Source organism: Capra hircus, chromosome 8 (genome assembly GCF_001704415.2).
Source record: "Capra hircus breed San Clemente chromosome 8, ASM170441v1, whole genome shotgun sequence".
Taxonomy (NCBI): domain Eukaryota; kingdom Metazoa; phylum Chordata; class Mammalia; order Artiodactyla; family Bovidae; genus Capra; species Capra hircus.
Window position 1 is genome coordinate 34,964,511 of NC_030815.1, and position 13,375 is coordinate 34,977,885.

A 13,375-nucleotide genomic window follows, 5' to 3' on the forward strand; every position below is an offset into this window, starting at 1 on the left:
CTTTTAGTGATTGCCTAATTTAGCACTTTAAAGCTTTCCTCCAAATGGCAGAAATAAGAAACTACTCTCAAAGTGGGGTTCAAGACTTTAGCTTGGAAGATATTAGCATTCAGATAATTATATTTCTTCGAAGTCCCTTGTCTTAAGAAATGTTGCGACTTTACATTCTATCAATAAATCTTTGTTGATCTGGCTATACAGAGGAATGAGACTGTCAATAATGGGTGTCCATATCTTGTTTGTCAAAGTTACTTCCAGGGACCTTCCCCACCACCACCTAACTAGAGATGAAGATCAGTCTCTTTACAAAACTAGGAGGTCTGGAGCTTCTGTGGGACTAGGTAAAAAGTTGTAGAACTGATCGGCAGTATTCATGCTGAACAGTCTCTTAAGTTATGTATTTTTAGTAGTTTACTACGAAGATTTTGAGTGCCAGAGAGAAAAGTTCTTATTCAAAGGAAGGCCAAATGGCTTCCAGACAATGTCTTAGTTCCCAAGCATATTCCAGGGTTCTGCAACAGTGCCTGGGCAGTAAGATTTTCTCTCCCCAAGCACTTCCATGGGTCAACTCTGAAGGCAGTAAACATTTTCCCCGTCTTTTGTTTGGTTGGTTGGTTTTGCCTGAATCCTCTTTAAGGTTTACTTTCACCTTCTCACATCTACTTGTATTGATCAATTACCTCCACCAGAAATAAAGAAATAACAGAAACTTTAAAACACATATTTTATTCTTGTTCTATAGAAATAAGCCTTGAAAATCTCCTAAATACAGATCCTAAATCATTAGTTAACTGTGATCATTAGAAAATGTGATCATTCTCAGTACATAGAGAGACACCAGGGAAAGTCATTAGGAAAAAAAAAAAAATGTATCATTAGGAGTAGAGGGAAGAGGATCCAGTACCACAATAAGACTAGAGAAACAGTTCAGAGGAGCCTTGAAAGATCACCTAATCCTGTCTCCATCTTTTAATTTCACAGTTTTACCTCAAGCCAGTGCAAACTTCAAAGAGGGTGACAGGCCAGTAACCTGCCTTATAAAACAAGTTTTTCATTAAGCTCTGTGCCAGGTTTGTGTTAAACCACTTCTTTGCTCTTATCCAGGGGCTTGCAAGTTAGAAAGTGAAAGTGAAGTCGCTCAGTCGTGTCCGACTGTTTGTGACCCTGTGGACTGTAGCCCACTAGGCTCCTCTGTCCATGGGATTCTCCAGGCAAGAATACTGGAGTGGGTTGCCATTTCCTTCTCTAAGGGATCTTCCCAACCCAGGGATTGAACCCAGGTCTCCCTCATTGCAGGCAGACGCTTTAACCTCTGAGACACCAGGGAAGCCTAAGTTAGAACCTCTGCAAATTATGTATTTGGCAGTTTAATGAGATTGTCAAGCTCATCAATTGTCAAAGAAAGAGAATGGACAATGACAAGAAAGAAAGTTCAAGGTGATGTCTTTTCTAAGCTATAGAATTCTAATAGCTAGAAACAGACATAAATAGGGAATCCCCTATATAAATGTAAATTATTTTACTCTGTTTTACTCTATTTTACTTTCTAATTGTCAATAGCTTCTGTGTCCTGAGTGGCGTCCCTCATGCTGGTTTTTTTGTGCCAACTATTTTCTGTTTGTAAGTCAACAGCCAGGTAGGAAATCAACCCTCTGGTGATCATCTTTTAATTAAAGCAATTGCTAAACTCAACATTCACTTTTCTGGTATTAAAATGACTTACTTGTTGTACAGGGATAACATGAAATAGATTAATTATCGACAAGGAGACACAAAATGCAAGGAGAGGGAAAGTAATCTTTCCCAACCTCATATGGTGTTTCTTTCTTTTCAGGTATTCGGATTAAAAGAGATATCAAAGTGTAAAAAAAGGTCACACAGGGAGGCAAGCGGGTCAACATGTGGTGGGCATGCTGGGTTTAGATAATATTGCTTCCAGTAGGGTTATGTATTGAGATCCTATCTTTATGTACCATCTGTTTTGATATTATTCAGATTTATAAATTCAGATTTATCCAGTTAATACTGGGTGACAGTATTTACCCAGGCTGTTAAAGACTAGAACATCAATAATGCCAGGGGAAAAAACTAAAGTGCACGTACCTGTTCAGATATTTTAATATCTTCAGCTGAGATGGTGGTTCAGTGCTGGATAAGAACACAGAGCTGTTGAAGCAATTTGTTAACCAAGGAAACAGGACTCCACACCCTAGAATCACACTACAGAAAGAACATTGTGCTTCACTATAAGACACTGAAAATATAAATGTATTTATTACATAAATTAAATATATTACAGATTCAATTAAGTGGAAAAATCAGCTTTGATCATTCTTTCTATCATTAGACTATATTTTTTGCTCTGTTGTGGCAGAAAGTGGAGAGGAACTAAAAAGCCTCTTGATGAAAGTGAAAGTGGAGAGTGAAAGAGTTGGCTTAAAGCTCAACATTCAGAAAATGAAGATCATGGCATCTGGCCCCATCACTTCATGGGAAATAGACGGGGAAACAGTAGAAACAGTGTCAGATTTTATTTTGGGAGGCTCCAAAATCACTGCAGATGGTGACTGCAGCCATGAAATTAAAAGACACTTACTCCTTGGAAGAAAAATTATGACTAACTTAGATAGCATATTAAAGAGTAGAGAAATTACTTTGCCGACAAAGGTCCATTTAGTCAAAGCTGTGGTTTTTCCAGTGATCATGTATGGATGTGAGAGTTGGACTGTGAAGAAGGCTGAGCGCTGAAGAATTGATGCTTTTGAACTGTGGTGTTGGAGAAGACTTTTGAGAGTCCCTTGGACTGCAAGGAGATCCAACCAGTCCATTCTAAAGGAGATCAACCCTGGGTATTCTTTGGAAGGAATGATTCTAAAGCTGAAACTCCAGTACTTTGGCCACCTCATGCGAAGAGTTGATGCATTGGAAAAGACTCTGATGCTGGGAGGGATTGGGGGCAGGAGGAAAAGGGGACGACAGAAAATGAGATGGCTGGATGGCATCACCAACTCGATGGACATGAGTTTTGAGTGAACTCTGGGAAATGGTGATGGACAGGGAGGCCTGGCGTGCTGCAATTCATGGGGTCGCAGAGAGTCGGACACGACTGAGCGACTGAACTGAACTGAACTGAACATATATTTATTTTGAAATATCTATTCTAATTCGATCAAATAGTGGTTCCCAAAAGTTGTTGTTGGGCATATTTTCCTAGTCCTATCCCAAGAGTCCTTCCCTGGGGAAATGGGCCACAGAATGTTAGGCTTTAATAGCAAGGCAATCATTCAGATTTGAAGGAAAAATCAAAAGTTTCACAGGCAAACAAAGGTTAAGAGTTCAAAACCATGAAATCAGCTTTACAATAATTGTTGAAGGGAATTCTCAAAGTAGAAGAGGTCACAACTAGAAATATGAAAAGTATTAAATGAAAAGTCTCATTGTTAAAGGAAAATATAAAGTAAAAGTAGTAAAAAAATAATGCTAATTTGAAAAGACTTGTTCATTGCAGTGTTGTTTACAGTAGCCAAGTTATGGAAACAACTAATAATAAATTAATGGATAGAGAAGGTTGAGTATATATATACAATGGAATATTAATCATTCATAAAAGGAAACCCTGCCGTTAGCATGCAGCATGGATGGATATAGAGGGTATTATGCTAAGTAAAATGAGACATGAAAGGATGGATTTTAAGAATTATTTCACTTATACATGGAATATGAAAAAACAAAGGAATGAACACAACAAAACAGAAATTGAGTTATTAATACAGAAAATATATCCTTGGTTTCCATAGAGGGACAGGGTAAAAGAAGAAGAGTAACAGGTGAGGGAGATTAAGAGGTCAAAATTCCAGTTGCAAAATAAATGTCATGGGTTTTAAATATACAGTATAGTGAATATGATCAATAAGTATGTAACATTTTGCATGGTGACAAATGGTATCTAGACTTACTGTGATCATTTTAAAATATATAGAAATATCAAATTACTGTATTGTATAACAGGAACTGATAGAGTATTGTACGTCAGTTTTACTTCATAGAAATTAGATTTGTGATTAACTAGTGGGCTGTGGGGGAAGGAGGAATTCTATGAATGTGGTCAGAAGGTGCAAACATCAGTTATAAAGTACTAGGGATGTAGTGCACAACATGATAAATATAATTAACACTACTGTATGTTACATGTGAAAGTTGTTAAGAGTAGATCTTAAAAGTTCTCATCACAACAAAATTTATTTTTTTATATCTATATGAGATAATGGATGTTCACTGAACTTTGATCATTTCATGACATATGTAAGTCAAATCATTTTTGCTGCACACCTTGAACTAACAGTGCTGTATGTCAATTTTATATCAATAAAACTGGAGAAAAAAGAACTACCTCTTCATATCACTTATACAAATACATGCTAAAATGTTATTATCATTATTATTGAATTTACTGCTTTGGGAACTAAATATAAAATTATTTCTCACTGAGGTTCACATGACTGGAATAAAGCAATTTGTGTCGTAATTTTTTTTAATTGAAGAATGACATTTACAGTGTTTAATTTCAGGTATACAACAAAGTGATTCAGTTACATATTATATAAAAATAACATATACATATAATTTTTTTAAGTACTAGCAATTCTAGCAGTTTCTGAAAACTGGAACTGTATAATCTTGGAATTGATGTATGAATGATACAGAAATGAGCTTTTATGTTCATATTTGAATTTCCAAAGCACTATATTTAAATGCGAATTAGATACTTCACAGTCTCAGCTTTGAAACATTCCAATCTTTCAAATAAGAAAATTTATTTATCCTTTCATAGATTACAGAAGATAAAGGCTTTTTATCATTTTAAGTGGAAAAATAGTTGAGATGAAAAATTACCTTGACAGGATTGCTTGAAATAAAATATCTTTGTAAGATTGAGAAGCTATTATGAGACATATAACTGTCAAATGCAAGCAAGTCTTAGCAGTATTCGTTGTTTCCCTGATACCATATTTATCTTGAAAAATTTGAAAGGGAAGTATTATTTTTAAAATATTGTTCTCAACAGGAATAAACAGATTATTTTTTATTCAAAAGCAAGAGATGTATTTAGATGTTCTTGTGACAGATTTTGCATATCTTTAATCAATTTTTCTACTTGAGTAAACACACTTTTGCTTCTGTGTGCTGTTATTTATTCTGAAAGTTATTGACAGACTCTCTGGATTTCTAGAAAGATCAGCAGAAATAAATGTTTTTCACATATTCATTTTGTTTTTAATCAAAATGTCTTTAAGTTTGTACTGAAATTCAATTGAACTGGCAGATCAAGTCCTCACAATTATGATACTTCCTTTCCTCACTTTTTTTTACCTATATTCTGTTCATTATAAGAATGGAGATTCCAGGACATTCATCTGGTTTGCACTGGTCTACATTGAATGTCTACTACATAAAAGTTCCAGATTTGAAATTTGCTGATGTCATACTGTGATGTTGTCTATTGAATTCCTCTGAAAATTATTACTTAAATATAGAGGACTGATTGATATAATTATTATTTTTCAGTAAGATTAATTCCTAACTGGTATATACTTCCATCAGGTTGCACATGGTCTCTATTTTTATGCCTTTTACAGTTTGTTACTTCTTTGGGTAGTATGTATATGTGTGTGTGTGTATATATATATATATTCAGAAGTTTATATATATATACACACACAGACTCTTTGTCTTTCATAGTATTAATGTATCTGTACATTACAAGATTCCTAAATCAAGTGTCCCTCTTTTATATAGCAAAATTTTTGTGCTTATAAATGTGTCTGTAGTGGCAGAATAAAGAGGACAGAGGGAAAGGAGGGATGAGAGAGAAAGAGACAATGAGGCATGCTTACATTCTGATTTTTGTTTTAATTCATTTTTTCATTAAGGAATCAATTTTCCCCTTTGTTTATTTCTCCTCTTCACCACTGAATTAAGATATCTGTTCCTTTTGTCTATATGTCTCAGTGTAAGCTTTAAAGTTTCTCTGCTAATATTATGTATCCTTTAATTTGCTTGCTGGAAATTCCCTGATGGTCCAGTGGTTAGAACTCTGTGCTTTCACTGCAGGGGTCCAGGCACTCCTTGGAAGAAAAGCTATGACAAACCTAGATAGCATGTTAAAAAGCAGAGGCAATAATTTGCTGACAAAGGTATGTATAGTCAAAGCTATGGTTTTTCCAGTAGTTATGTTTGGATGTGAGAGTTGCACCATAAAGAAGGCTGAGCACCAAAGAATTGATGCTTTCAAACTGTGGCATTGGAGAAGACTCTTGAGAGTCCCTTGGACTGCAAGATTAAATCAGTCAATCCTACAAGAAATCAATACTGAATATTCATTGGAAGGACTGATGCTAAAGCTGAAGCTCTAATACTTCGGCCACCTGATGCAAAGAGCCAACTCATTGGAAAAGATCCTGATGCTGGGAAAGACTGAAGGCAGGAAGACAAGGGGACAACAGAGAATGAGATGATTGGATATCATCACCGATTCAATGGGCATGAGTTTGAACAAGCTCCTGGAGATGGTGAAGGACAGGGAAGCCTGGAGTGCTGCAATTCATGGGGTTGCAAAGAGTCAGACATGACTGAGCAAATGAGTAACAATTTCATTTGCTAGTATCAGCACTCCTCTATCAGGAACTCTGTGTGTTCGTGTGTGTGTGTGTAGTATTTTCACATAGGGTAACATTCTCTTTCTGTCTAGAAATTTATATATATACATATATATATAGAGAGAGTTGTTTTAAAATTGGAGACTGTATTGTTGTGCTGAGAGCACTTATGTTGTGGGAGTTTGGGGGTTATTTTCCTGCTTATTGTTCTGTAAGTTTTTTTAGAAGACATATGGAGAGATGTGAACCTGAGTAACTACCATGGTTGGCAAATCATTGAAAATGCCTCTAGCATTTTCCCATTAACTATGATGTTATTTTCCCATTAACTATGATGTTTGCCATGATTTTTATTAGATATCTTAATCTTAATGACCCAGAAACTATGATGGTATGATCAAGCACCAGAGCCAGACCACCTTAAGCCTGAAGTCAATTGGGCCTTAGGAAACATGACTACACACAAAACTAGTGGAGGTGATGAAATTCCAGGTGAGTTATTTCAAGTCCTAAAAGATGATGCTGTTGAAGTGCTGCGCTCAATATACCAGTAAATTTGGAAAATTCAACACTGGCCACAAGACTGGAAAAGGTCATTTTTCTCTGAATACCAAAGAAAGGCAATACCAAAGAATGTTCAAGCTACCACACAATTGCACTCAATCTCACATGCTAGCAGAGTAATGCTCAAAATTCTCTAAGTGAAGCTTCAATAATACATGAACAAAGAAATTCCCGATGTTGAAGCTGGATTTCGAAAAGGCAGAGGAACCAGAGATCAAGTTGACAATCTCTGTTAGATCATAGAAAAACCAACAGAATTCCAGAAAAACATCTATTTCTGCTTTATTGACTATGCCAAAGCCTTCAACTGTGTGGATCACAACAAGCTGTGGAAAATTCTTCAAGAGGTGGGAATACCAGACAACCTGACCTGCCTCCTGAGAAATCTGTATGCTGGTCAAGAAATGGCAGTTAGAACCGGACATAGAACAACAGACTGGTTCCAGACTGGAAAGGAGTTCATTAAGGCTGTATACTGTCACTCTGCTTATTTAACTTACATGCAGAGTACGACATGTGAAATGCTGGGCTGGATGAAGCACAAGCAGGAATCAAGATTGCCGGGAGAAATATCAATAACTTCAGATATGTAGATGATAGCACCCTATGGCAGAAAGTGAAGAAGAACTGAAGAGCCTCTTGATGAAAGTGAAAAAGGAGAATGAAAAGTTGGCTTAAAGCTCAACATTAAAAAATAAAAAACAAAGATCATGACATCTGGTTCCAGCACTTCATGGCAAATACAGACGGAAACAATGGAAAGAGTGACAGACTGTTTTCTTGGGTTCCAAAATCACTGAAAATGGTGATTGCAGCCATGAAATTAAAGGACGCTTGCTCCTTGAAAGAAAAGCTATGACCAACTTAGACAGCATATGAAGAAGTAGAGACATTACTTTGCCAGCAAAGATCTGTCTAGTCAAAGCTATGGATTTTCCACAGTCATGTATGCATGTGAGAGTTGGATCATAAAGAAGGCTGAGCACCAAAGTATTGATGCTTTTGAACTGTGGTGTTGAAGAAGACTTTTGAGAGCACCTTGGACTGCAAGGCGATCAAACCAGTCAATCCTAAAGGAAATCAACCCTGAATATTTACTGGAAGGACTGATGCTGAAACTGAAGCTCCAATACTCTGGTCACCTGATGCAAAGAGCCGACTCACTGGGAAAGACTCTGATACTGGGAAAGATTGAGGGCAGGCAGATAAGGGAATGACAGAGGATGGCATCATCCACTCAGTGGATTGGGTTTTTTTGTGTGGGTGCTGTACCTGCTGCTATCTGGCAATAATTTGAGGCATTTGTTGTTGCTTGTATGTTTCAAATCTATATTTTGTAAACCTGTTTACTCCAGAGGTGTGCATGTGTTTGCTCAGTCATGTCCAACTGTTTGCATCCCCGTCGACTGTAACCCACCAGGCTCCTCTGTCCATGAGATTTCCCAAGCAAGAATACCGGAGTGGTTTATCATTTCATTCTCTAGAGAATCTGCCCCACCAAGGACTGAACCCAGGCCTCCTGTTTTGGAGCTGGGTTCTTGGCTGCTGAGCCACCAGGGAAGCCTGTAGACTACATTTACTAGCTCTTTAGGATTGCTAAATCTTTTGAAACCTGTTTTGTCACTAGTGAAATTGAATGACTAAAAACTTTTTTCTCTCAGTATCTCTATAGAGACTAAACTGAAGTCTGAGAGGGAGATTGATAGGCAAAGTTTTAAAATATATTTTTGGCTTCATTTTGTGAGACCGCATTTTGTTTAGCTAAGTATAATGATTCAGATTCTTGAGCTCCAGGAGTAAATGGGTTTAAATATTTTTAAAAATTTTTAAATGTTTTTGGCCTCATTTAGTGAGGCCTCATTTTGTTTAGCTAATTATAATGATTCAGATCCATGAGCTCTAGGAATAATAATGGGTTAATGAATTTTATCTCTGCCATTTATTATTTATGTGATATCGGACAAGTTACTTAACTTCTCTGTTTCTAAAAACCATATGTAAAATAAGAATAATAGTGTATTCTTTATAAGATACTTTGGAATATTAAATTAGTTACTATTTCAAAAAGTTCTTAAAATACCAGTAGGCACAAATAACCAATATCTAAATGCAGCTAATACTTTCATTTTAACAGTTCACCTATATGATATTTTATTTTTTGCTCTTTGTAAATAATCTACCAATTTTTTTCACTTTACTGAAAAATAGGCTTTTTCCAGATGGTGAAACTTACTAATGATCATATCTTTTTGTATTTGTTACAACTATTCTCTAGAAATTATATTGCGGTTATATTAGGAAACATGTAAAATTATATCTGCTTTCTTTCATTTACGTATATTGAAATAAATAATATTCTCCTTGTTTATTCTCTGTGCTTCTTAATATCAGTATCTTCTTCTTTCCCCTACAGTGATCAGTTTTTACAGCAGTTACAGGAAAGATTCGCTCATCTTCACAAATGTATCCCTGACAAGTCTTGATGGTTTAATGTACTATGGCAATTTTTATTCTTCCCATCAAATTTCATAAAAACTCCCTAATCATAGTCTCCTTTAGTTTGGATGTTTCATGTGAGCATATTTATGGCGACAGTGAGTCTCTTTTCTCTCAGCTGCTCTGATCTTATAGTGTCTTGTCATCAAGTTATTTTCTGGTTCAATGTTTTCTATGGACAATTCTGACTTAAAAGTATATAAAGGAGAATAATGTAATATTGAAATTGACCAAATTCCTATGAAATTTTAGAGTTTTAATTCTCAAAAGCATGCAATAAATACGTTAGTTTATATATTTGAAATGTTAAAACAATTTATTTTCAGACAATTTGATAAAGATCATGTTTTTATAAGTTAAAACTCATTTTTAGAATAAAACTCAATTTTTTATTACTCCAAAAACATTAGATTTACATCAATTTTCAAAGTTTGTTGAAAATGGTATTGTAGAAATGCTAGCTAATCATCTGTTATTTTAAAGCACTCGCTTATGATTCTAAGAACTCTATTAGAGGCCCACTTTGATCTTTTGGGTCTTCTCTTTACAACATCAACTCATTAGGAATAGAAAACAGATTTCCTTATGCAGTCCAGAAGCAACAACATAATCCATAATCAGGAGCAGGGGGTGTTTCTGTTGTACTAGCAGAATCTCTCTTGGCTGTGTTCCTTGTCCATTTCAGTGACGGGAAGTTAGAATTACTCTTTGTTGTCATTGGAGCAAACAGGGAAGACGAAATGGCTATTAATTTGCTGTTTCACGATTATTTTTCATTACAACAGCTAATCAAGAGTTAATTTAAAAGAAACACATGAATCAAAATGTCATTTAAGACTTAAATTTAGAGTTAGTCCCCAAAGAGATATTGCCTTCCAAAGAAGGCTCTTGTTAAAAATATTGAGCTGGGAGTGCAAGAGAAAGTAAAGGCAATTTGAAAGGCCCATTATTGACACTGGTGTCATGAATCTATAAAACAATAGAGGTCTAAGAAGAAAGAATCAGAAGAACTGATTAACAGCTTAAAAATAATAATAGTAAAAACAAATAGGTACAAATACCTTTAGAGTGCTAACAATTTCCAGGGGCAAGTTTATGGTTTAAATGATTAGGACAACTGAATTTCTCTTTATGCTGAAGGAACAAATCTATTAAGTGAAAAGAAGATAAGATTTAGTTTATAATTTCAGAGGATGGGGGAAAAAAAGGCCAATCAAAACTTAATTGGAATCATTTAGAGGAAAAAACAGATAAACTATGTACTAAAAAGGCAGTAGTAATTAAGAAGGCATTTAAGGATTAATACAATATACTCTGATATTGTGTGTCTCAGGGTAACCAAATCAGACTTAATTTAGACTTTGAAGACTGCAATTAGCAAAGAATTCCACTAATAAGCAAAATCCTTTCAAACTGTTTTTTTATTTTTTATTTTTTTATTTCTGGAAAGGAAATGTGAAGTCTTACTGAAGATATTCAGGAAATAAATTGTCGGGTCCAGATGGTTATTCAATAGTGTTGCATAAGAAAAAAAGTGACACTGGAATTCAATTCCTTTTATCAGTTGTGCTTTTAATCAGTTCTTAAGAGCTTCTTCCGCTTTCCATGCATGAGACCTGAGGGCTTATTCAAAAGATATATGGAGGTTATTTTGTTTTAACTTTAACAAAGCAAACGATTATTTGAGTTTGAGAACCTAAAATTCTAGCTCTGATTTTGAACTGGAAAGTGAACAATAGTTGTCCCATTTTCATAAGAATTTTATTTAACTACAAGTTATTCTAGTAATCTCTGCAGGCTATAAATCTTTATTTAGAAATACTTATGAATGTCCCGTTGTTGAGAGAATGCTTTACAAAGTGGGACCACCCCCAGACCATTCACTCAAAATCAGGTGGGAATACTTCACAAAATGCAGATTGTCCCTTCCCTTTCCTACCCCACAGATATCTGAATAAATGATTCTGACTGATATACTGGAAATACACATTTTGGTAAGCATCACAAAGGATTCAGAAGCATGCTCATATTTGGTAACCAGCTCTCTAAGCATTGCCAGGGTTTACCAGATACTACAAACTGTCCAGCTTTTGCTTAGGTCATTTGGCCTTCGCTGTTAGCAGCTGATCATTTCTTAAAATCCTTGGGCTATTTAATGAATTCACATTTAAGGATAGAACCACTTTGTAAGTAGAAAGTAATATACATATAATTAAAATAATAATCTCTTACATTAATACCAGTGTATAGCCTATGAACTGTGTGAATATACATTGTCCTGTGACATTTATGAAAACCAGTGAGTGAAGGAGAGCAGATATTTCTTGCTCTGGTCACAGTATTCATATTTGTTACTTTATTAAGACTGTTCTTTAAGAAAAATAAAATATCTGACTGGAAAGTGAGGCTGAGAGATGCTAATTGGGTATATAAGACTCTCAGAAGGTTTAGGAAGATAATAGAATTTGGATAGAGGGTAGAAATATTTGGAGCTTTGACAGAGGTGGAAATTTTTGAAGAAGATTTTGCTGCATGAGGAATCAACATAAGAAAATTCAGAAGTTAGAGAAGTACAGTTGGTATTAACCATTGTGATTCATCAGTTACTAATGAAGCACATGGAGAAAAGGGAGTGAAAAGAAAATAAAGATATAATGAATCAGATCATAATCTTAGAGGCCAGGCTATTCCAGTGTGTTTGTACATTAGGGGTAAACTTGAAATGTGTTTAATGAAATTATGGGTTTTGCTTATTTTTAAAGAATATTAATAAAAATGTTTATCAGTAGTTCAAACAACCTATAACCAGGCCTTTGCCTATGATTCATATCCAACAGTATATCCATGGAAAGGGAGAAGAACAAGGAAAAAAGATGAGAGAGGAATATGATCTCATTTTTAACATTCTAGTTAGATCATTCTGAAATTCTTATGGTATTTTCTCAACCATTTCTTGCTTTTAGAATGGCTATGTATTGAATTCATGGAAGATGAAAGAAATTAGTTGTGGAATTGAAGGACTACTGCTGCTGTGTAGCTGAAATAAAATAAAGACCTTAGGTAGAATGTTATAAGCCAAAAAATAAGATTTAAAGAGAATGATTAACGAAAGTTGCCAACTGATTAAATACAAGATCAATGATTTAAAATCCACATTCCATTATTACTAGTATCAGTAGAAGGAGGAACAGTAGTAACATCTGGTTATTGTTTTTAACTGCTGACATTTTTTTAAATAAAATTGAACTGTGTGCAACTTTAAAATTTTAACTTTTAAAAGAAGAAAGTAGAAATCACACAAACACCCACCAGAGAGAAGAAATATTTTAGAAGGTGAACATTCTGTCTATGAAAGATAGATTATACAAGTGGGGCCATAATTTATGAACTGTTTGTTTTGGAAACAGCTTTTATAATTTTACAGTGGGCCATAGATGCATTCATATATTAATAAATATCCTTTTTAATGGTTGAACAATATACTATCTTATAAAGGATCAATATTTTAATTAGCTAATCCGGTACCAATGACACTTGATTGCTTTTCTTTGTTTGATGCTATGAATAGAACTTCAGCCCCATACATATTTATTTCATAGGTATAAATGCCTAGATGAAGAATTTTTGTGTCAAGGAATAAACATATTTGACATGTAAAT

General features: G+C 34.9%; 1 long non-coding RNA gene across 1 annotated transcript in view; it reads left to right on the plus strand.

Moving 5' to 3' along the window:
- Positions 1-13,375, plus strand: part of LOC108636636 — a 202,690-nt gene that overhangs the window by 81,597 nt on the left and 107,718 nt on the right. The gene's annotated exons all lie outside the window — the stretch shown is intronic.